This window comes from Acinonyx jubatus, chromosome D1, assembly GCF_027475565.1.
Source record: "Acinonyx jubatus isolate Ajub_Pintada_27869175 chromosome D1, VMU_Ajub_asm_v1.0, whole genome shotgun sequence".
NCBI classification, from domain to species: Eukaryota; Metazoa; Chordata; class Mammalia; order Carnivora; family Felidae; genus Acinonyx; species Acinonyx jubatus.
The window spans coordinates 22245053-22271617 of record NC_069390.1 but is presented as its reverse complement, the minus strand read 5'-3'; positions in this window follow the sequence as shown (position 1 = coordinate 22271617).

Sequence of the window (26565 nt, the reverse complement as noted above, 5' to 3'; positions counted from 1 at the left end):
TGTATACAAGGCCGTCCGTATCCTGTGGTCATGAGAACAGGTCGAAGGGGACAAGATGATGGGGCAGCCCAGGGTGACAATGGTGAGCAATGGTGGTAAAGTTGAGAGGGCTAATTGGATCCGAGAAATATTTTGGAGATAACACTCTTTAGGTGTGGAATGAATGCAGATGTTAAGGTCAAGAATATATTAATATGGTCTCCAGATTTTTTTTTTTCTGAGCAGCTGTTTTAATTAATGAATCAATTTAACTGAGGTTCAGCATCAGCTAAAATATTTCCTTCAAAAACACATATTTTCTGTCCCTATCTAAAGGGGCTCTGCCCACCCCTAGAGTCACTCCTAATTTACCTCATCCTGTTTTACTTTCTGTACAACACTTATCACTGTTTGAAATCGTCTTATTTACTTAGTTGTAAACATGTTTATTGACTTTCGCTTCCTTCCTGAATGTAAGTTTCCTGACCAGAGGGGCCTTGTTTGTCTTGTTAAGCGCTCTATTACAAGCACCTGACAGAAGGAACGGTCTACAGGAGGGGCTCATACATACTTACATGAAATCAAGAAGAAAAACAAAATGACTAGCAAGGAAAAAAGACCTGCCTTTTGATATGACAGGAAGAAGGAAAGAAGGAGGGAGAGAGAGAAGAAAGGAAGGATATAACTAATGGATTAGAGAAAATTCAAGAACTTTCCATTTAAGGGGCACCTGGGTAGCTCAGTCAGTTAAGCTTCCGACTTTGGCTCAGGTCATGAACTTGCTGTTAGTGAGTCCCAGTGTTGGGCTCTGTGCTGACAGCTCAGAGCTGGGCAAAGAGAACCTTCCATTTAATATAAGGGCATAAGAGGATACCACAGACACAGAGTAAATAGAATATTCCTTCTTCAAAGATTTAAACTGTTCCATGGTGTGTAGGTCTGTGCATGTACACATGTGTGCACGTGTGTAAATATGAATGTGTGACTGAACACATAACATTTTTATAAATTCTTTGTATTTGAATTGTCCCGCTCTGACCAATTTTTAAACTCACATGTATATGTACAATATGAATACAATCTAAGTCATTATTTGATTAGCCCTTTCACTGGTAGCCTGCAAACCGCAAACTGAATGATAGCTGAAATCAATGATGTGCCAATTGAGCAATCGCATTTTTCCCTCCAAACAATCCAGATAAAGCTTTTATGTATAGTTCGGAAGTCAGGGGATCTTAATTTTTTTCATCCTGAAAAAACCAATCTGAAGGTCCGTTTCTTCCTTATCAGCATGTTCTGTGAAATTCTAACTCTTATAAATCTCAGAAATTTCATAAACTGGCTAGCTCTAAAATTTTAGTCAGCTGTATCAACTACTCTCCATTAACCATATTGGTAACCATAGTCCTTAACTCCCTTTGAGGAGGCAATGACCATGATGTTACCAAGGTGGACCACAAACTTGCACTTAATGGGTAGCAAGTTCAAATCCCGCCTCGCTACATAAGGCAATTTACTTCGGAAATAAAATAGGGCCTTGGCAAATGGTAAACATATACTATGTTCTCTTCCATAGGACTGTAAATTGTGCTTGGCTGGACTCCAAAATTCAAACTGAAAACAAGGTGTTAGCCTACCAGTCCCCCGTGGTCTGTTGTACTCTCTGTACATTCTCATGCATATCAGTTACAGCTAAAGCATTTGGAGGAACTATTTAGTTTAATCCTTGGTCGTGCCTTATTGACTTCATGATAGGACTAGACAGAGAAGACTATCAAATAAGGAGTCAGTGGGATTCCAAACTCCACAGTTTGAATAAGGGGTTAGTGGGATTGGAAACTCATGACTCAACCATTTTCCTAACCAAGGCAGTGGCCAAATCGTCTCCCAAAGTCTTCACCTACTTACACCATCACATTGGGCATTAGGATTTCAACATTCAGACCATGGCAAGAGCCATTTATCTTAAAGAACTTCCCTTGTAGCCTCAGATAGTTACATTGTTCAAAGGACATTTTCCAAAGAACCATGTCTCATACATTCACATTCCATATTTGTTATCCATAAGCCCAGCCAGACAGGGCAGGCACATCTCATGAAAGCACCCCCTAGATAGGACACTCTAGCTAGAACCTACCATTAAGTGTGTTTGCCAGCAGTCCTGTCATTAATCTGTTTACAAGGATATTTGAGTGAGTCACATTTCCTGCCAAAGAAGTCAGCAACATCATTCATCTTTTGAGAGCCAGTGCCCCAAAATATCATTTCTCTTTTACCCAAACAGCATACCAATAACCAAACCAATGATGCCTAAAATACTGAATTAGGTATTATCAGTGAGAGCTACTTTGAAACCACCTGCTGACTGACAGTTGCCCATCCTCATTACTCTTTGTGATCACCATACATCTAGTCTCTACAGAGAAATTTGGACTATTAGACTCAAAGTTAGTGTCTTCTGCGGAGAGCAAGCTGAGATCATTTCAGAGCACATGAATGATGAGTCATATGTGGGCAGCCAACAAAGGCAGGTGATAGTAAAGTCAAAGCAGACTCAGCTTCACCTGCACTTAAGGATACATCTCTAGTATGTCACCAGGGATTTATAGGAGCTCCAAGATCAGTAGCCCCATTTTGACAGCCTTTCATGTCTTTAGGGAATAGCTGCAGTTTGTGGGCATAAATGTAACAGAAGGTCAGGTTAGGGATATAACTCCAGAAGAAATAAGTAGCATTCCGTACCCAGCCCAGCTAAACCATCTGAAGAATTCTTACTTTAGACCCAATGATTTGAAATGTGTAGACTGACTATTTAACTATATCTTACTTAATTATTTCATCATATCTTATTACTCAGTAAAATCTATGGTATATAGAGACAGTCAGCCATAGAGTGATTTAGACGTATACTGTACAATGAAATCAGAGTTTTTTATTCTAGGTATGAAATTTTAGACAAATGTTTTCATGTCAACATCGCATTATTCTCTTTCATCACATTATAAATAGCTTTGAAGTTTATTTTTGGTATCTTGTCATGTCACAAGCTTACTATTGACTAAGAAAGGAGAATATTGTAACTGGATGATGACATATGTATGCTTTATAGAGATATAATAAAGTAAATAAAAATGAGACTAGTCTCTGGGATTATAGCTTACTTTTCGCTTTAAGTCCCACTTACTTTCCACTTATCTTACTGATTCCCTGGAGGATTAAATGACCTCTGACAAGTGAATGCCTAAATCAGTTGGAATTATTACTGGTTGCTCTAGAACATTTAACTTTTCGGGGCGCCTGAGTGGCTCAGTCGGTTAGGTGTGGGACTTCGGCTCAGGTCATGATCTCGGGGTCCATGGGTTCGAGCCCCGCGTCGGACTGTGTGCTGACAGCTCAGAGCCTGGAGCCTGTTTCAGATTCTGTGTCTCCCTCTTTCTCTGACCCTCCCCTGTTTCATGCTTTCTCTCTGTCTCAAAAATAAATAATTGTTAAAAAAATTTTGTTTTAAATAAAAAAAGAACATTTAACTTTTCTTATAAAGGTGTACTTATTTTAGATTTAAGTTATTTTCTTAAGAATGTAAGCTCTATGAAGACTAAGTCTACATGACTCACCTCTTCACCATTAGAAGTGCCTGGCACATGGTAAGTGTTTTTTTAAAAAAAACCTATATGAATGAATAACGTGATAGAATTACATGCACATTCTCATAAGACATTGGGAATGCTCATGAGAAATATGCTTAATTTTTAAAAATTATGCCAAGATACATTGGATAATCAGAGTTATGTAGAAAATTGTATAGTGTTGATTCAATGATAGTATTTATTGCTCCTTATGTAAATTACATAGCAGGCAGGCACGGTGTCCCAGGATGATATATTGATTTTTTTTTTAATGTTTAATCTATTAGTGTTAGAGTTGAGCTGCTTCATGAAAATACATTTGGCCTTACACACTAACCCACCATTCCAGTCTGATTTAAAGACCTAAAACCAGAGAGAAACAAATAGCTTTCTCTTTAAGTTCAGTTGAAAAGAGCTTATGGGTCCTGATTAAGATAGTGTTATTCAAAGCATTCACAGAGATGTGACATAGAAAACACCTGAGAGACCATCTTACCCAATGCCTTTGTTTTTCAGGTGAAATAGAAGACCAAAGACAACTGATTGTTTTTGAAAATAACAGAATCTGTAAGAAAGGATTGGGAGAAAAATATATTAACCTAAAAAATTATACAAACCTAAGAACACAGGAATTTTTTTTACATCAAAATTTCTATTAATTTTAATTCTAAACAATCTTGAAAACTGTAATCTTTACATGAAATTCTGTCTCAGGGATGACTTATAAAATTCAGTGCAATTTCGAGTTATTTTGGATTAATAATGCTAAGTAAAATAAGTATCATTTGGGGATATTAATACATCAAATGGATCCAAGAAGATTTCTACTACTACTTAGAACAAGATGGCTTATTTACTTACTAATTTACTTATTTTTATGTTATTTATTTACTTAGATGTTTCTCCATGAATAGTCTCTAGGAGGGAATTTAAAAATAAATCTTCTTTTAGTGAAGGTAGCCATCAACAAAACTAAAAGACAACCTACAGAATGAGAGGAGCTATTTGCCAATGACATATCTGATAAAGGGTTAGCATCCAAAATCTATGAAGAACTTATCAAATTCAACACCTAAAAAAAAGAAATAATCCATTTAAGAAATGGGCAGAAGACACGAACAGACATTTTCCCAAGGACAACATCCAGATGTCTAATAGACACATGAAAAGATGCTCAATATTGCTCATTATCAGGGAAATACAAATCCAAACCATGGTAAGATACCACCTCACACCTGACAGAATGGCTAAAATTAGCACAGGAAACAATAGATGTTGGCAAAGATGCAGAGATAGGAGAACACTTTTGCACTGTTGGTGGGAATGCAAACTAGTGCAGCCATTCTGGAAAACAGTATGGCAGTTCCTCAGAAAGTTAAAAATAGAACTACCCTATGACCCAGCAATTGCACCACTAGGTATTTACCCAAAGGACACAAAAATACTGATCCGATGGGGCACATGCACCCCAATGTTTATAGCAGCAGTATCAACAATAGCCACATTATGGAAATATCCCAAATGTCCATTGACTGATCGGTGGATAAAGAAGATGTGATATATATACACAATAGAATATTACTCAGCTATCAAAAAGAATGAAATCTTGCCACTTGCAATGACCTGGATGGGGCTAGAGTGCATTATGCTAAGCAAAATAAGCCAGAGAAAGACAAATATCAAATGATTTTACTCACATGTAGAATTTAAGAAATAAAACAGATGAACACAGGGGAAGGGAAAAAAAGGGAGAGAGGGAAGAAAACCCTAAGAGACTCTTAGTTATAGTGAACAAACTGAGTGTTGATGGAGGGAGGTGGGAGGGAGGGAAGGGCTAAATAGGTGATGAGTATTAAGGAGGGCACTTGTGATGAGCACTGGGTGGTGATATATATAAGTGATGAATCACTAAATTCTACACCTGAAACCCATTTTACCAACTAGAATTTAAATTTAAAAAAATTGAAATAAAAATATGAACCTTTGGTCCAACAAGTTGTATCAGTTATGAATTTTGATTCCTTATACTTTGTCTTATCTCCACACTACCACTTAAATCCAGATTGCCATCATCTTTTAATGCCATATTTTTACTCTTCTAACTGGTTTTCCATTACCATTATTCTACCCTATTTTTTCCCCAAATAGTAACAAAGATGATTTAGTTAAAACATACATTAGATTGTGTTATACTCTACTTAAAATTCCACAATGGTTTTTCTTAAAACCCTGACTTTTTTTTCTTTTTTATAATTAATGCAAGTGCCTGACTTAAGTTTTGATTGCCAACATATCCACTTCAAAGGCAGCTATCTCAAATAAACACATTGCCAGCCTTCTAGATGAAAAGCCAGGCCACCTCTCCCTGCTGAGATCCCTTTTTTTTTTTTTTTTTTTTTTTTTTTTAAGCTATCTTGGATGATTTGTATAACTGACCATTTGGGCCATGTGTCTTTTCTTGTCTCATGTCTTAAATCCCTGCTCTTATGTTTTAATTCACCAATAAGGATTGGACCCACTTAACCCTAGCCTCCCACCCTCAACCCCAATAAAAGCAGAGATCCTGGCCTATGTACACACATGAGTTTTCTCTCTAGATGTGACCTTGCTGTGTGACCCCAGGTGTGTTGTCCAGGTCTTGTAAGCAATAAACACTTTTCCCCCCAGAATTTCATTATACTTGCTGCTGAAGGGCATCTTGCAATTATAATAAGAAGCACAAGGGTGGGCGCAGTTATAATATTGGTTTGAAAAGGGGAGATGTGTATGGGAAGCTCACTGGGGCTAGTAATGTCTTGATTTAAAATGAGAAATGGAATTACCAAGGATCTTAGGCACTGGCATATGAGGCAATCTCTAGGAAACAATTGAGAAATTCAATACTTAATTAGAAACAGGCTTTATAATAGATACTGAGTATAAGCAGTAAAAAAACTGTCATAACTCCTACTTTCATGTATCATATAATCTAGGGGAATAAACTAATACATATCTATCAGACTTTAGTTTCCCCTTCTTTAAAAATAGTACCTACCTCATGGGTTATTCTAAGTTATTCGCTTAAAATAATGCTTGGAACATACTAAGTATTCAAAGTCTCTTGGCTATTATTATGTGTAGTGAAAACAGTATTACAATTGTGATGAAGATGGTGACGAAAACTGAAGCAAAGAAATACTGGGGGAAATGGCAGGGATGGAGGAGAGATGCATGTGTATTGAGGTGTGGCTGTCTGACATAACTTCCCTGAAGAAGTGACATTCAAACTGGAATCATAATGATGAAAGGGAGCAGGCATTGATACAATAAGGAGAAATATGTTCCAGGAAAAAGCGACCATATAGTGAAAGAAAAAGAAGAGTTTATTATATTTGAGGAACGAAAAAGAAGCAAATGTAGCTGGGCTGTAATAGCAATAGACTGGTCACATCACACAGTGAAAGTGGAGAGGGAGAAAGTACATGCTTGTGCACTGTCTACTAAGCTATGTGCAGGGTTTTTAAAAACAACTTATGATTTTATGCTGAGTGTACTGGCAGGCCACTGGATAATTTTACATAGAAGAGAAACATAATCTGATACATGCTTTAAATTTTGTTCAATGTTCACTGTTTTTAAAGTTTATTTATTTTTGAGAAAGAGATGGAGACAGAGTGTGAGCAGGGGAGGGGCAGAGACAGAAGGAGACACAGAATCCAAAGTAGGTTCCAGGCTCTGTCCTGCCAGCACAGAGCCTGACACGGGGCTTGAACTCACAAACTGTGAAACCATGACCTGAGCCAAAGTCAGATGCTTAACCAACCGAGCCACCCAGGTGCCCCAGTGTTTGTTTTGAGAGAGAGAGAGAAACAAAGCACGGGTGGGAGAGGGGCAGAGAGAGAGGGAGACATAGAATCCAAAGCAGGCTCCAGGCTCTGAGCTGTCAGCACAGAGCCTAATGTGGGGTTCGAACCTATGAACTGGGAGATCATGACCTGAGTTAAAGTCTGACACCCAACTGACTGAACCACCCAGGCACCCCAATATGATACATTTTTAAAACCTATATGTAGCTGGGTATAGATGCTTGAAAGGTGGTTAACAAGGAGGCAGAGACCACACTAATATATAAATATGTGATAAATAGGATTGCTCTGCAGACATACTGGTCAGCTTTGCTGCAATAACCACCCCAAATCTTAGTGATTCAGAAAAACAAAGGATTATTTCTTTTCTTTTTTAAAGTTATTTATTTTTGAGAGAGAGAGAGAGAGTGCGCACACGGGAGGTACAGAGAGAAAGGGGGAGAGAGAGACTCCCAAGCAGGCACTATCAACACAGAGCTCAGTGTGGGCTCGAACTCATGAACTGTGAGATCATGACCTGAGCCGAAATGAAGAGTCAAATGCTTAACCAACTGAGCCACCCAGGCGCCCTACAAAGAATTATTTCTTGTTTATATTACGTATAGATGGCTCATGTGTTGGGACTCTGATAAATTCTCACACTGTACTGCACTGTGGGTAGGCTGTAGCTTTGTTTCACATGTCTTTGCATGCCGCAACTTGAAGAGGCAACCCTAGATGGGACCTGTTTACTCTTACAGCACCGGGCAGAAGCAGACAAGTAATAGAAATATGCTAGGACTCTAAACGTTTCTGTACTAGTCCATTTATTTTCCATTGGTGGAAGTAAGTCACATGGCCAACCCCAATATTCATGAAGCAAAGAGGAACATTACCTCTGGGAGGAGGAGATCACAGACTACCTCAAGGAACTAAAATTCTCCCCAAGAGAGAAATCACTACTTTATATGAAGTCTCTGTTCTATGAACGTTATTTTCTTCTTTTAAATATTTGTAACATTTTTTTTATGCTGTAGCTTTCAGCTGGGAGTACTCTTTTTGTGTGTGAAAAAATAAGAGCCCAGAAAATCCCCTCATCTCTATTTATAAACTAGTATTTAGATGATATGCTTTACAAAATAGTTTCAAATTCTCATCCTCAGAGTTGACAGACAGCTCAGTGGTATGTCTATGTACCACCAATAGGCAAAAAATAATAATAGCCATAACAGGAGTAATTACGACTTGCTGGATGATTACTATGTGCTACGCATTGTACATACATTACTTCATATCTACATTAAAACCCTGTAAGGGAGGTATTTTCTCCCTTTTTATAAATGAGTAAACTGGGGTTTATAAAGTTCAAGCTATTTGCCCAAAGTCAAAGTTGCTAAAGGATTGAGCTGGATCCAATCCTGAGTCCAAAGCCTCTTATCTAAAGTGCCACGAGCACTTCTTGTTCTGTGTCTTGATTTGAACTTGAACAGATGCTCTGCAGGAGAAACAGAAGCATCGCAGTGAACGTGCTCTTTACTTGGAGTTAATACATGTGCAAAAATATCTATTTCACTATGATTTGTTTGTTATTTTATGGTAAAGCAGAAGCATGCTGTTTCATAATTAAGATATCCACCATTCATTCAACATTAATTGTGGGTTGTGACGAGTCACAGGAAAAAAAAATTGAAACCGTTTAGGATGTAGTGAAAGAGAGCAATAAGATTCTGATAAAAGAATTTCTGAAATTTGTGGAATAAAATAAAATACTCTTATCTTATTTGAAGAATATGCTCTTCAGTTATTCTACAGCTAACTACCTTAAATACTATAGATTCTAAAGTGTAAACAAGAGATGAGTAATGAATCAAATAAGACAGAGCAAATAACCAATGTCTAGATATTCCAAAACCTTGGCTCTAAATGAAACATTTTCAGATGGTTTAGAAGGCATTTTACTGAACACTGTTTTCTTATCTGGAGCTCTGTCTCTAACTTGACCTTCTGTTACATATATGCCTACTCACCACCTCAATTTCCCAAAGATGCATGAGAGTTGGCAACAGAGGCCACCGCCCTTGGAGTGCCTGTAAATCCCTGGTGACATATTCGAGAGGCATCCTTAAAAGCAGGTGAAGCTGAGTCTGCTTTGACTTCACTATCACCTGCTTTTTTAGCTGCCCACACGTGGTTCATCATTCATGTGCCCTCAAATGATCTCAGCTTGCTCTCCACAGAAGGACTTAACTTAGAGTCGAATAGCAGAAATTTCTCTGTGGCTACTGGCTGCACAGCGATCATAAGGTGCAATAATGGGCACAGGCATCTGTTGGTCAGCAAGAGATTTGTTATCTCATTATAATCTTTTGAACAACCCACTGAGGTGTGATTGCCCTCATTTTTCAGATGAGGATACTGAAACTCAGAGAGTTTACATTTCAAGCTCAAGGTCAATAGGCAATAACAACTACCCCAGTTGGTTGTTCTAAAAATTATAACATGTTAACAAATGCATAACTATAACTGTGGTACTCTGTATATCTAATTCCTTTTTCTGAAGAAACTAGAAAGACTGCCAGTAGTCTACTGCTAACTGACCATACTTCACTGCAAACCTAATACCTTCAACCCTATATCTTTCACGTTTAGTTATCAGCCTGAATATATGATGGCTTACCGGCACATAAAAGATAGCAGTGATAAATATGAAACACAAGTACAGTTGTAAATACAGTCATTTACCTTGAGAGAAAAATGGTGACTATCTTTTGGATTTCTGCAGTCCTAAGGGGATTTTGCATACTGATAACATCAATTTTAAAGAACTGCATGGAAACTTATTGCCAAGTGAAAGGAAAAATAACTAACTAACTAACTAAGGCGGAAAAAAAAAACCAAAAAAAAAAAACAAGCAGATTTATACCTGTGTATTTCAATCAATTTTCACCAGGCACAAGACAAAATTCTTGCAGCCAATATGGTGGGGAGAGACAGCGTAACCCATGTTTAAAATGATCTATGATAACACTTCCAGGCTGTCAGAAAGTCCTGTATTTGAATTCTCCCTTTATGCTCCCACTTAGTTTTGAGCAGCACTTTTAACACTGTTACAGTATGAAGACCAGCATGAAGAAAAATTAACAGAATATACCTTTACTTTAATTAGAACTACTCAATTTAAAGCAGAAGCCATTCCTGAGAAGTACAAATTATACTTGGAAGGTACCAATTCTCTGCTCTTATTCACCCCACAGGGCTTGCATGTGGAGGACCCATGAAAAGGCTTCAAAGAGTTCATGAGTCCCTGAAACTTTATAAAAAATATATTTGCATAGTTCTCAGTGTGGCTTTATAGCTTTCATTAGATTCCAGCATGGCTGGAAAGTAACCAGGCACTTGCTTTCCACAGCACCTGTGCTACTTTAGAACCTCAATTAGCATTTTTAAGACACTAGATCCAAGATGCAATATCCAAATGTTGGTGCCCTAAATGGATACACCAGTGATAATGGCTGGAGGAAATGCCTCTCCAACAAATAAACTCAGAACTCAAAGAAACTTTAAGCATGATCCGCCCACCTCATGGAATCTTTAGCTGAGTCCCCTTGATTCTTCTCTAATAAATATTTACTTTTTCTCTATCTATAGAAAGCTTAAATTATGTAAGTAGTTTGTTGCTTTAGGCAGCTGTTTGTTAAAAAAGTTAGTATAAATAATGAACACTGTTTGGAGCGACAGCCCAAGAAACAGCTGTCAGAATATATGACTCCTGAAAAGAGAGCAAAGGGCCCGTTCATTAAGTGCCCTGGTATTTTATTTTTTTTTTTAATTTTTTTTTCAACGTTTTTTATTTATTTTTGGGACAGAGAGAGACAGAGCATGAACGGGGGAGGGGCAGAGAGAGAGGGAGACACAGAATCGGAAACAGGCTCCAGGCTCTGAGCCATCAGCCCAGAGCCCGACACGGGGCTTGAACTCACGGACCGCGAGATCGTGACCTGGCTGAAGTCGGACGCTTAACCGACTGCGCCGCCCAGGCGCCCCAAGTGCCCTGGTATTTTAAAAGTGGATCATTACATCAGGAACAAATTACTGACCAACTTCAACATCCTCTCCAGTCACACAAAAAAATTAAGTAGCATCCAATGTAACCCCTCCCCCTAAAAATGAGGAAAATGAGTATTACCACGTTTGAATGACTTCATCATTCAACTAAAGCCAAAATCCGCATCCAGAAATCTCAAATTCCAGGTCATTTGGTGTTTTTACCACACTAAAAGACTTTATCATGGATGGACCTAGAGAGTATGATGCTAAGCAAAGTTAGCCAGTCAGGGAAAGACAAATACCGTATGATTTCACGCATATGTGTAATTTGAAAAACAAAACTAACGAACAAAGAAATAAAAAAAAAAGAGAAACCAAAGAATAGAGTCTGAACTTTAGAGAACTGATGGTTCCCAGAGGGGAGGTGGCTGGGAGGATAGGTGAAATAGGTGAAGGGGATTAAGAGCACACTTATCCTGATGAGCACTGAGGAATAAATATACAGAATTGTTCAATAATTATATTATACACCTGAAACTAACGTAACACTGTATGTTAATTACAATGGATTAAAAAGAAAAGACTTTATTGACTCACCTTGAATTTTATATGGCAGCTTCTATCTATGTAAAACCCTCCAATAACTTCCCAGTACATTTAAAATAATTACAACATTTTAAAAAATGCTTAAACTAAGCCCAGAAGGCGGTGCACAATCATGTACTTTCTACCTCTCCACATTCACTGCATGCCTCTTCCCTGTTGCTGCTATACTCCACTCCATTAGCCTCTCTCTAGTTCCTCAAATCTAACAAGCTCTTTCCTTTTCTTTGAACATATATATTTTTTTGTTGTTGTTATTAGTTTGTTTTTTCCTGGAACATGGAAAACTTTCCTAGAAAGTTTCCCGGAAAACTTTCTCGTGTGACTTTATTTAATATGTGTTTCAGCAAAATGAATTAGTAAATAAAAACAAAAAGGGTGACATAACAGGATTCAGAAAGCGTAGACTCCTACATAAGACAGTTGCAAAAAGAGAGTCCCAGGATAATCTCTATGGGGCATTGCCTAAAAAACTTCAACAAAACCAACACTCAAAAAACCTGATACATTATCTTTGTCTTTGCATTTCTCAAAGTTATAATGAGATATTAGAGATTTCTGAAGGAAGATTTAAAAAAGTAGTAGGAACAGGGGACATTCAGCATATTAAAAAATGTGAAATAATTATTAACTCAAGGAAAATAACCAAGTTGTAAGAGAAGAGCTGTAAAGGGTCTGGTTGAAATCACTGGGAAGCAAATGTGGTTTGATTTCATTGCTTCCCAGACCCCAGATGAAGAGAGAGACTGGCAAACCAATATTGCATTGGTTGACCTATGGGAAGCCTGAAAACCTGAGCATTTCAGTGGTGCCTGGGTGGCTCAGTTGGTTGAGTGTCCAATTCTTGATGTCAGCTCAGGTCATGATCCCAGAGTCGCAGAATGGAGCCCTGCAACAGGCTCTGTTCTGAGTGTGTAGCCTGCTTGAGATTCATATTCTCTCTTTCTCTAAAATAAAAAATTAAAAAAGACCTGAACATTTCAAACCTGCCCTGCTTGCTCCAGCAGAGGCCTCGGGATACAGTCCTATTCATGGTGGTGCCTCCCATGCCCTGGGTACAAAATGCAGGTCAAAATTACCTCTAGGGGAGGGCCACTGGAAGTAATCAGAGGCCTCATGTTGAGCTCACTATTCACTGGTCCCTGAGGAAAAAAAAAACAAAAGATGACAGTTTTTCGTATTGGAACCAAATGTACTGTAATATATAATAACCTAAGAAGTTTCCTGGCTCCCTCAGTGCCATCAATGGTTACAAAACATAAATGACTACAATGTTTTGCTAATTGGGAGTGGTCTTTATCTTTTTATTTATTTTATATTTTAATGTTTATTTGTGAGAGAGACAGAGAGAGTGTGAGTGGGGGAGGGGCAGAGAGAGATGTACACACGGAATCTGAAGCAGGCTCCAGGCTCTGAGCTGTCAGCACAGAGCCCGATGTGGGGCTCAAACCCATAAACCATGAGCTCATGACCTGAGCCGAAGTCAGACGCTTAACTGACTGAGCCACCCAGGTGCCCCGGTCTTTATCTTTTTAAAACCAGAGAACATTTTGAACATTGATATCCTACCAGATCAAACTCTGTAAACTTTTACTGGCAAATTTTGCCTGTGGGTTAGAATGATCAAAAGGAGTGTTGAGGGAAAACGCCAACTGGGAATCTCTAAGTCTACCACTCCTTGAAGAGTGGTAACTTTCAAACAATATAAATTGTCTGGGGGGCAAGGAAATAGGAGAAACTATCCACGAACTGCACCAAGTGGATATGGTATGCCTTGCCTATAGTGTTTTCAAGGGCCTGGTATGGTCAGCAAAAAGCCACAAGGCTCATGGTAGGTGACCAAAGACTACCAAGAATTCGATGAGGTAGAATCATCCAATTGGTGGAAGATAGTGCCCTCATCTGCCCAACACTGCCATCATCTTAGATACTTTGGCTATGGTCCCAGGAGTGTATCATGTTGTACTGGACTTAGGAAACACCTTTTTCAGTATAACCCTGGATACTGAGTCACAAGATCCATTTCCCTTCATGCGGAAAGGTCAATAATCGATCTTCCAAGTGCTTCCCCAAGCCCCACAATATGTCATGTGATGGTAACCCAAGATCCGTCCATGCTTTCCATCCCCACTTCAATAAAATGGGGTCACTACCTCAATGAAATAATGTTCTCATATGAGGACTTGTTTCTGCAATAGGATGCTCTGCAAACTTTGCTAGAACATCTATGAGAGAGAAAATGGGCAGTGAAATCACAGAAAATTTAAGGCCTGGGCACTACAATAAAGTTTTTGGGTGTCATACGGTCAGGTAACATACACATTTCCCAGAAACTGTAATTGACAAGGTACAAGCCTATCCAACTCCTAAGAAGGCAAAAAAGGTGCAAAGCTCTTTAGTACATCATGATAAGAACTTCCCTTCTTATCAAGGAGTGGGTTGGGAATATGCTCGATAAACCTACTTATGCCATGGCTCAAATGCCACATTGTCTAAATGGCATGGCTGTTTGCAACAGAGGAGCACCCTGTCCACCCGCCCACTGTCTCTAAAAATGTGAGTGCTACTAAGCTCATTAGTATATGAAGATCTTCGAAATGCTCCTGCCCTATTCCTGTGGTGGTTCCAGTGGCCTGTAGAGGGGGAGGAAATTCCTATTGATGCCTGGTAGATAGATGGGTCTGGTGGAGACAAGCCACATGAGCTGCAGTGGCTATTCAGCCTAACGCTGACACCATCTGGATAAAAACAAGAACAAAATCAATGCAGCCACTGGGATGAATTCAGAGCTGTTTGGCTAGTGATCACCCATGAGCCCTGGTCATTAACCCTTTGTATTGACAGTTGGGCTATTCTAAAGGAATTAACCCTAGGTATTGGACAATGGCAACTGGAGGGGTAGATATCAGGAGTAAACTGTTATGGGTCAGGATATGTGAAAAGACATCTGGGTTCACCTGCAAGAGCCTGGGGCAGTTCTCACTGTTTTCCATATCCCAGTTCCTAGAACAATGACACCCCCTGACAGTCAGGAAGCTGTTGCCCTAAACAGGTACAAGCCCTAGCAACTGACCCTTCAATAGATACAGCAGATTGGGTGCAGAGAAAGAGTAGACACCACAGTGCCTAGGTGGGATGTCATACTGCCATGGATGTTGGATTGCCCTGGAATTACAGTGACTTGGTTGACATAGTAACAGCATGGTCTGTGTTGTAAACAGTGCCCAAGGCAGCTGTGCCAAAAAAGTGTGGGGCCATCCACTGGAGTTTCCAACTGGTGAAGAATTGGCAAATTGATTATACTGTTGCCTTCTCTGTAAGTTAGGCTCCTAAATATGCTTTGGTTTGTGTTGACACTGCATCTGGCCTCACCCCGGTTTCCCATGTCACCACATGAACTGGGCTGTCACAATTAGACAATTATAGAAGTTGGGTACCTTGTACAGAAACCCTCATCAGATAAACAGTGATTAGGGGGCACATCTCAAAGATCATGACAGGGCAAAAGAAGAAGACATTGAATAGAGGTTCTATCTCCCCTATAACCTGAAAGCAGCAGGTTGACAGAGAGGACAAATGGAATATTAAGGCAGCAGATGAGATAAGTAACGAGTAAAAGTACTTTGGCTGGGTGGACTGGGATAGTGCTCTTCCAGGTTTTCATACATTTGCATGATCAGCCGTAGGTAGGGCCTGTTGTCTCATTTGCCAGATTGGGACCCCTACCAAGGTACCCAATACTATAAAAGTACGGAAGAGAGTCATTGCCCCCATTTTCCCTGTGGATTAATATGCTATGTTGCTGAGGACACCAAAACTTATCATATCCGGGAAAGAAGTTATCTACAGGAATTTGCAATGGGATGTCCCACGGGGATGAGTTACTTCATACCGCTGGGTGAGGGGAATATATAAAAACAAATAAAATCCAGGAATAACTTTTCAGATACAAATTTTGACCAGATAAGGGTGTGTTTTTGTTTACTATCAGGAAAGCTGTGCATATACACACATTTTGTATAAAACTGTATTGTCTATCTCAAATAACACATAAAACAAAGATAATCTCTGAAAAACTCTGCTAAATTATTTAGAAATCTACTCTAATAATGGTAGCATTGATATCATAGGGGTATATGTAAGTTTGAATAAAATTATTCTTATTTAATGTGACTGGGCAAAATTGATCTCTAAATTAATATTTTATATCATGTTGGACTCATGTACACAACTAATGTAATATAATGTATTTATCTCTTCTACATTATTAAACATCCAAATTTATAAGTTCGTAAAGTGGAAATTTATTTGTAATTTCTTTTGGAGAAATGTGGGCCACTTGATATTTGAGTTCACTTTATATTTATGCATTTAGAGCATAATGTTTAGGATACTTGTTTATTATTTGTTTTTACTACCAAATTAGATCTCCTAAGGGCAGGTTACTTTGCCTAGTTTTCATCTTTTCTTTATATTTTAGATCACTGATGACTGTGTTTCTGACATTAAAGACTGAAAAATGAATGATAGAAATAGGAAAGTTTTCTTTAATAATTTGCTGGCATCACACTCACCAAAGACTCTGCTCCTCAGTGAACTACATAAGGTGGGAGAGAGAGAGAGAGAGAGAGAGAGAGAGAGAGAGAGAGAGAGAGAGAGAGAGAGAGAGAGATGTCTGCGTGAAGAGATTTTCATACATCTTCCCAAGGATTCCTTGCCTACTAATTTTACTGTAAAGTAAATCTCTCAATTATGAATCCACAGATAACATTTAGCGTTCTCTCTTCTGTATGCTCCATTTAAACAAGCTTGTCTTTCAGAAATTTCAGAGTAAATATCCAGGAAATAAATTCACACCATGCATTGTTTACTAGTCATTATTTTTTAACTGCATTGTCTTCTATTAAAAGAATAAATCATTATGGGTAGGGTTGCCAGATTTAGCAAATAAAAATAAAAGGCACCCAGTGAATTTAAATATCAGATAAAGGACGGGTAGAACACACTTATCCTAATACATATTTGTTGTTATGGGTTTTTCTGAAATTTAAATTTAACTGAGGGTCCATTATATTATCTTGTGAACCTAATAATACTTCACCGCAAACATAAGCTTACCTTTTTTGCTTATGTTAAGTCTACTCACATAGTCATCAGTCTTTTTCATACAATATGCATTTAGTCTTAACACACACACACACCCTAACAAAGTAAATCTTGTTGAAATTTGAGGACAATTCAAGGTCTAAATTACTTAGAGATAAATAGACAATTGAGAAAAATATGCTACCTTTATTACTGATAGAACTGATACTGCCTTGGTCGGACAACAATAATGGCATTTCTGGTAGTGAATCCCAAATGTGCAAGAACAGTTATGAGCAGCCTTGACCAATCTCATGGAGATCTCAAAGCTGTGTCTTAAAAAGGTGTGAATTTTGTCCAGTGCTAACTTCATGAGGCTACCATTATTTTGTCACTGCTTTGGGTGCAAGCAACCTAGCTCTGGAAACACTGAAGAAACGGTGCACATTGGTCCCACTGCCTTATATTCAGCCCACCAATCAGGACAACCCATCCATGCCTGTGGGAATGAGATTCTCAGAGGCTTGGAGTGTTGGGGTAAATCTTACGTGCGGAGACCTGAAGAATGGGGAGGACAAATCTTCCTCAACAAACGCCATTGTTTTCCTCTCTGAACTTCTTTGTTATCTGCAGTGTATTATCTATAAAATGAGTGGGCCAGGCTACATGTCTCCCATCTTCCTTTCTAGATTTAAGATATGATCATTCTTTTTTTAAAAACGTTTATTTATTTTTTTGAGACAGAGAGAGACAGAGCATGAATGGGGGAGGGTCAGAGAGAGAGGGGGACACAGAATCCGAAACAGGCTCCAGGCTCTGAGCTGTCTGCACAGAGCCCGACGCGGGGCTGGAACTCATGGACTGCGAGATCATGACCTGAGCTGAAGTCGGACGCTCAACCGACTGAGCCACCCAGGCGCCCCTAAGATATGATCATTCTAACACCCTCTGTACCACGTAACTCCTGTCATCATCATCAATGTCAACTTGTCCTATGTTTCAATGGGATGAGGAAACATGAAACATGCAAAACCTATTTATATGTGTGAACCATAGTTGAAAAATCTCTATAAAGTATATGAACTTTAAAAATGTTAGGTCATTAAGAAATAGTTGCTAGCATTAAATCATTATTCACCTTTGTAGCCTCTGCTGGAACCAGAAAGTCCAACAAATTTTTGCTGAATGAAGAAAGAAAATAAGAAAGAGAAAGCATTCGGTTTTGACAGTCACATGACATTTGCTTGAAAGAAAGATCCTAGGGTAATTGCACCAAACTTTGAAACAGATCAAAGGGCAGAGCTGAAAGGCTAACTTAGTCTCTATATTCCAACAGGCTATGTCTAAAAATCTCCCTGTAAACCACCCCAGTTTGGATTATTTCTTTGCTCATGCATGAATTACTATAAATAGTAAGCTGAGGTGGTGGGAAGAAGGCAAAATGGAATAAAACTGGGACATCTACTGCTTCACCATAAGGAGGTTTCATTGCTCCCATTTTGGTGATTGAAAAATCCTTGCTCATTTTTCCACTTGGCTATAAAAGAACAAGTTGACATTGATGTTCTCATATTGATTTCTGAGCATTAAATCAAAATCAGATTTTTTTGCTTCCTTTTTTGAATTGCCTAATAGGTCTGTAAGTGACATAATTTTTACCAGTGTTAAATCCACCTGGGGAAAGTAATTCTGCTATTGTTTCAGTGGTGTTAACAGGGATATGCAAAAAACAAAAAAAACAAAAAAACTCATAGCTGATGTGAAGTCATAAATTAAGTATGCCATGTTAACTGTGACATGTAAATAACTGAGAAAAATTCTTCTCTACAAAATGTAGTATACCCAAGTACATACGCAGAGTCACGTAAAAGTCAAATTCACAGAAATGTCAGCAATTAAATTTCTATCAGTCTCTCAGCAGTCAAAAGACATTGTTTTGAAGTTCATAATTATAAAATCAAAATAATCACTACAAATAAAAGCTTATGTTGAATTGAAAAAGATGCAAATCCCGGACACACATGTTTTATCAAAATTGTCCCTCCCCACCCAAAACCGCATGCAAGGAATCCTTTCCTACTCTTTTTCCCATTGAAGGTTTTAAGCTTCGTCTTACACTCTTTTTACTCCTCATAGCTTAGACACTTGTGTGTGTCTCTCTCCCTTTGCATTTCTTTGTTAAAGTCCCATAGCCTTCCTTGGTCCCTCTTACACAGTCCCTTTGACTGAAAGATTCTTTCCTAAAAAGTCAACCCATTGCCCTCTTTCATTTCAAAATAAATCCTTTCTTTCATGGAGCTCTCTCTGATCAAATTGGAGAAAAGAACAGTTTTGTCTTCCTGTTCAGAAGACCCCACAAGCAATTTGCTTTCTCCCAGCTTCTGGTACAAACAAGCTTTAGTTCTATTTAGACACAATGAAAAGAAAATTAGAGTATTATAAATTTCTACAAAAGTTGTATTGTTTTTCTCATTTATAGATTAAAACAGAAATTCCACATTTCTGTGAGAAATTTCATTTTGAACCATTTGTGCACAAAATATGTAAAAGACCATCACTATTTTATAGCTAGTAGGTGAGAAGAAGGCGAAAAGTTGGAAGAAAAAAGTCAATTGACTGTCTAGTGTTCAGTGCAACCATTAGATCTTAAATTCTAAGTCGAATTCTTCCCCTTTTAGAACATTGCTACCTGATATTTCTCTTGCCCCATATATATGCATTTTGGACAGTAGATTTTGCTTTGTATGCTTTGTGTAGTCAAGTAATTAAAGATAAAGGACTTTTTAGGGAAAACGCAACATCTTTTATTGGCTGAACCTACTGAGAAATATGAGGTATTACAGAGGAAATTGGGCTAACATAAATAGTCAATAAAAACCTGATTGTTAGAAACACCAGCTTTGCTCTCTGCACCCACAGATAACGTGCAAAAATATAACAAATCCTGTTTTCAGAAGACATATTTATTTTTTTTTAATTTTTTTATTAACTCTGTGCAATTCGGTACTATTTGTTTAAAGACTTTAATTGTATAGGGTGATGTTTACCAGTATGCTAACATCATCTTCTGATCTCAAATATATAAACCACTATTAGAAGTCATATCTGGTGGGATATCTTTTCTGTAATGCCAAAATCATCCAGCATATTGTCCTGGTATTAATATCCACTCAATAAATATTATTAAATGGGTAACCAAATGTTTAAAAAGTTACAACAAGCACTTATGAGTACCTCTAATTTAAGACATAGCCCATGGCTGCAATTTAAAAGTTAGAAACCTTAGTGAGGTTTTGGCTTAGATACTGATCAGGTACAAATATATATTTAGAAAATTCAAAATAATTAGCATGAGGATTCATAATTTTAATGTTTATTTACTTTTGAGAGGCAGAGTGAGAGTGGGAGAGGGACAGAGAGAGAGAGGGAGACACAGAATCCGAAGCAGCCTCCAAGCTCTGAGCTGTTGGCACAGAGTCCGACGCGGGGCTTGAACCCATGAACCGTGAGATCATGACCTGGGCCTAAGTCAGGTGCTCAACTGATTGAGCCACCCAGGACTACCAAAATACTTTGTTTTTAAAAGAAGTGGGCAGCAAAAAGAAAAAAAAAAAGAAGAAGAAGTAAAAAAAGTCTTGTCAGAGACTGAAAAAGAATAAGAATCAAGGAGAGATGAATTCAAATAGTTATAGGCCAACAATAAATGCAATTCATATTTATGCAGCACATCTTCCAAGCTTCTGTAAATGTGTTTGTGTTCTACAATAAGTGGCAATCTGTTTATTCCTCATTTTCATTGAAATACTGTTAGCTCCTTTCTCTTAGGCTGCTCTCAATGTCATACACAATTTCATAGAAAATACAGATAAAATAAACAAAAAAGATGTCCCTGAAGCTGAAATACACTGTTATGATATTTACTTTATGTATACATTCCCATATTATTCATGGAGATTGAGAAGAATTGTGATTCTAGAAACTTTCCAAAGTCTTGGAACATGGATCAAGAAACATTCATTCTTATTAAAAGTTATGACTTGTATAGATTAGAGATATTTGTATAGACTTTTCTTATGTATTTATGTGAGATTCTTCACTTGTATTACACAGTTACTTAAAAAAAAAGAAAAAAAATTTCAAGAAATACACAGGTTCGTGAATCCAAGGTGTTAAAGGAATACAATGTGATATTCTTCCATGTAAGTAGACTCCTGGGGTGTATGTTTTTTAGGACAGTTTTGAAGAAGTTATGATTTTCCAATTATTTTATCTTTATTTTTTTAATAATTTATTTTATTTTTTATTTTTAGAGAGAGAGAGAATGAGTGGGGGAGAGGGACACAGGAAGACAGACACAGAGAGAGAAAGAGAGAGAATCTCAAGTAGGCTCCATACTCAGCACAAAGCCCAACACGGGGCTCCATCCCTCAGCCCTGGGATCATGACCTGAGCCAAAATCGAGAGATGGACACTGAACTGGCTGAGCCACAGAGGTGCTTCTCCAATTATTTTAAATCAAGTTATAAGCTTTTAAAAATGAAAAATATTTAATATACTATTGCCTAATCATTCATGGAAAAGGAGAAAGTTTTAAGTGACAAGAAAATATTATTTTTTTTTAGTTACTGTCAGTTTGGGATGAAATCAACTCATTATAATACAGAGAAAATAATTCAAATAAAGGAAGAAAAATTCCTTCTTCTCTAAATTATGGAGCAAACATGTCCTATAAGACACGTTTCTGGCTATCAAGAGTTTACATACAAAATAAAATGTACAGGATTTGTTGAAATAATTAATAAATACTAAGGTAGAGGTGTGTTTAGAGTATTGTAGCAATGCAAATAACAGGAACCTACTTCACTTGATGAGATAGTGAGGCTTGGTATATAACACAAATAATTGGGAAGAGCTAGCTTTGGCAATAATAGCTGGAAAGTCATGCCAGGAAAAGAGAACATGTTTAAAAAAGCCTATGGACATGTCTTCTAGAAATGACCTCATGGGGACACCTAGAAAGATGTGGGCCAAACACTAAAAAGCTTTTTATAACACCAAAATTGTCCACTCTCTTTTCAGAGACATAATCAAGAGATTTAATCCTGAAAGTAGCCTGATCAAATTTGCATTTTGGAAAGCTTAATGTGGTATCAAAGTGAGTTATGCTTTATTGAAGAGGGAAACACTGATGAAGGAATAGTGATTCTAAGCCTTTTTTTTTTAAAGTGGTTTAGGCAAGATATGATTAAGGATGGCACTAAGGAATTTTCAGTGTGGAGACAGAGAACAATGAATTTTGAGCATAAATAGAAGGTGCAATTAACAGGGACTGGTGAAAATTTCTAAGTTACAGATTATTGAAAGAAAAGAGCAAAAACAAAAACATGCTTTGGACCTGGGCAATTGTGTAGGTTTTCATGCGACTTACCAAAAATGGGTAACTCGGGAGAAATTTTTAAATTTACAAGGTGGGGGCATCAGGGAAATGAAGGATAGCTTCAAGTTTAGAAAAAAAAATAATTTGAAGTATTATGAAGTGCCTGTGAAAAAAAGAATCTGAGGTGCTATAAGGTGCCTGTGAAATATTTCCACAGTGATACTGTGAAGAAAGGTCTGATGGTCAAAAGCTACGGTAGGGTCATAACGCAGCAAACGTGTATTCTTGATCATACAACAGTGGGTTGGCTGAGGGGTTCTGCTGATTTGGGCTGGTCTTGATTGATCTCAGCAGGGCTTGTTCATGAATCTGATGTCAGCTCGGGGCTTAGCTAGGAGATAGTTGAATATAAAGACTCTATTAAAAATTGCAAATTGCTCGCCTTTTCATCTTCCCTACCACTGATGAAACCTATACTGCTTCCAACGTGTGGTGTAAGTGAGTCACTAGTGTTGAGCAGATGAAAACATTTCAAGTCTGTTTTCTTGAACGGCACATCCATTATCTGCAGAAATCACCTAGTGGGGTGGCAGAAAATGGATACGAAGGGTGACTGAGAGACCGATGTTGAAATCCTCGATAATTTTGAATATGTTGTATGTAGCAAAGAAGAAAATGAATTAAAAACTAGAAAACCATTTAGCACTATTACTACAATCATGATACTATGTACAAAATTAGAAATGTTGAAAAATGAAAATACCTTTTTAAACAAAGGTATAAGAATCATGGTGTTTAATGTTATTACAAACTAAACATAGATTTTAAAATAATGAAAATATTTCAAAAGCAAAAAAGTAAACTTGCCATGGTTGGTTAGTAATACAAAAAATACATATTTTATGGAATGTAACCTTAGTTTCTTACATATCTGAAATGGCTGATGGAAAGTTTCGTCTGCCTACAGGGAAAAATCTGATTCTTTTATCTGAGAAAGCTAACTTTGATTAAAAATTTAGTTATTAGCATAAAGCACCTAAAAGCAAGCAGTAGAAAATGGTGGCTTTTGTCTCAAGTCATTGCTCAAAATAAACCATAAACCCATCTTTGTCAGAATTTTCAGTCTAGCAAGGTGTCTTTTTAGGAGCTATAATTACTTCCTCAAAACAATCATCTAGGATATTTTGTTCATAAAAGATAAAGTTTGGAAAATGCTACCATGGAATATTAAATGTCATAGAGTAGTTGCCCCAAGATCCATCTGAAGAAATATCCATATTGATGTCCTACAAAACCTGCCTTTAATGTTACTATTATCAGCAAGATAAAGTGGGATAAGTGCATGTCTTCTGTAGCTTTAGGTAGGCGATAGAGAGAGTGAGGGGAAACATGTGAAACAAACGAAAACCACACAGTGCCCCATAGGGACTTATTCTTACTGACATTCATTACATGGTGCAGGAGGTCAAGTTAAACTAACTTTAAAACGTTAGTAATAGTCTGATCTTTGAATATTTCTTAGTCTTAACTGAATTAGTGAGTGTGTGAAATAGGAACATAAAAATCTCCCTTCACAGTGCTTTTGTCAAAATTACTTAAGGATGTAGTCTGTGTGGTAGCGTAATTGCTAGCATACAAAAGACATTTACTCAATATGGGTCTGGCCACCATAGGAATTCAACATGCCTGAAACAGGTCTGATGATTGTGGTACTAGTATCTCCCTAATATAACAGTAAATATAAATTAAGTCTTTCAAATTCTCATTTGGCAACTCTAAAAATATGGTAGAAATTCTTTTAATACAATAGCCCATTCAGAGGTGTCTTTACATCCATGGAAGAAGTGTGTTTCCTGTATGGTAATTATCAGATGGAAATATGGAAAAGCACACCTTGCTTCATTGCTTCAATAAAAATCAAATCAATTTGTATAATATTATTCTTGAGGTTAAATGTGGTTACTTAAAAAAAAACCCAAAATATTATTTCTGTTCAATGGGTAATCCATTGAATTAATTCCATTTCCTTTTAAACCTACTCTTCCCTAATTTTATCATCTTAAGCCAAAGATAGCCAACTTTTTCTTTAATTATTCAGTCATTTCTGAATTAAAGTTAACTACACTTAAAAACGAACCTGTCAAGCCCAAATGTCTAACTGATGAATAGATAAAGTAGTAGTGTATATATACAATGGAATACTACTCGGCGATGAAAATGAATGAAATCTTGCCATTTGCAACAATTTGGATGGAACTGGAGGGTATTAGGCTAAGTGAAATAAGTCAGTCAAAAAAGACAGATATCATATGTTTTTCACTCATATGTGGAATTTGAGAAACTTAACAGAAGACCATGGGGGAAAGGAAGGAACAAAAAATTACAAACAGAGAGGGAGGCAAACCATAAGAGATTCTTAAAAACAGACAACTGAGGGTTGATGGAGTTGGGGGGGTCAGGGAAAATGGATGATGGGCATTGAGAAGGGCACTTGTTGGGATGAGCACTGGGTTTTGTATGTAAGTGATGAATCATGGGAATCCACTCTCAAAGCTAAGAGAGCACATTGTAATCACTTCATGTTAGCTAACTTGATAATAAATTATATAAAAAATACAAATAAATAAAAATGAACCAGTAAGGAGCACCTCAGTGGTCAGTTGGTTAAGCGTCCCACTTAGGCTCAGGTCATGATCTCATGGTTGGTAAGTTCCAGACCCATATTGGGCTCTCTGCTGTGAGCACAGAGTCCACTTCTGATCCTCTGTCACCCTCTCTCTCTGCCCCTCCCTGCTTATGCATGCATGCACAATCTCTCTCTAAAATAAACATTTACAAAAAAATTAACCAGTCATGGGGTGCCTGGGTGGCTCATGGTTGAATGTCTAGCTCTCGACTTCAGCTCAGGTCATCATGATTGAGCCCTGAGTTGGGCTCTGTGCTGACAGTGCAGAGCCTGCTTGGGATGCTCTCCCTCCCTCTCTCTCTCCGTCCCTCCCCGGCTCTCCTACTTTGCCTCTCTCTCTCTCTCTCTCTCTCTCTGTCTCTCTCTCAGAATAAACAAACTTAAAAAAAATTAACCAGTCATGATACTCTCAGCTTCAATTCAGAAAAAAACATATGTTAAGAAAGAATATTGCTCATAGGAAATGGTTGTTTAAGAATGAAAAATAATCTGCATGGGTATAGCCACGAAATCAACAATTCTAACAAACCAAATATTATTGATCAGTTTTCACTGATTTTCTCACTGAATCCACATATCAACAGAAACACTGACAACAAAGATTCATTACTCTGTTTTGATACATGACTTGAGACTTACCTTCTAACCTTGGGATAAATTCTCTGAATATTTGCCTCCACAGTTTATAAGAAATCTATGATGTTATAACTTTCCTTTTGACCGCCTACCTTTTGAGCCCTACTTTTTCCTTCAGGAAACTCTAATCACAAATAGAAAAAAATGACTATGTATTAAATGTCAATTGTATGGTAGGCACTGTCCTAGATAAGTATCACTTTGATCCTGAGAATGAAGCTTTATTAACCACCTACACACTGTTGATTAACAAGTGCATCATTGATCAAATGACTTTACAGTTCAAAACTCATATCTTCTTCCATAAAATAAAAATAACCTTAAATGAGTTTTCTAAGATTCACAAAGAAGTAAATATTAATCAGGTCTTATTTATCTTTGTAATTGTCATACTTTTACATACTAGGATTCATGGATCATTTCCTATATTGAATTACCTATAAATGTTCAATATCATTTTGTCCGTTGTTATACTCAAAAAGTAAATGAAAAGCAGAGATCACATTTCAAGAATATGCTTAAACAAAAGACTAAAAATCTACTCAAGTTACAATAAAAGTGATTTAGGCAAAACAGAATCTATGCTAAGTAAAAGGTTTACATTAATTTGTGATGTCCCAAATTTAACGCAGATGTTAATAGAATTCTGTGTGCTGCTTAGTTTTCTTTCTGGTTTGTTTTCTTTGAACAGTAACATGTCCA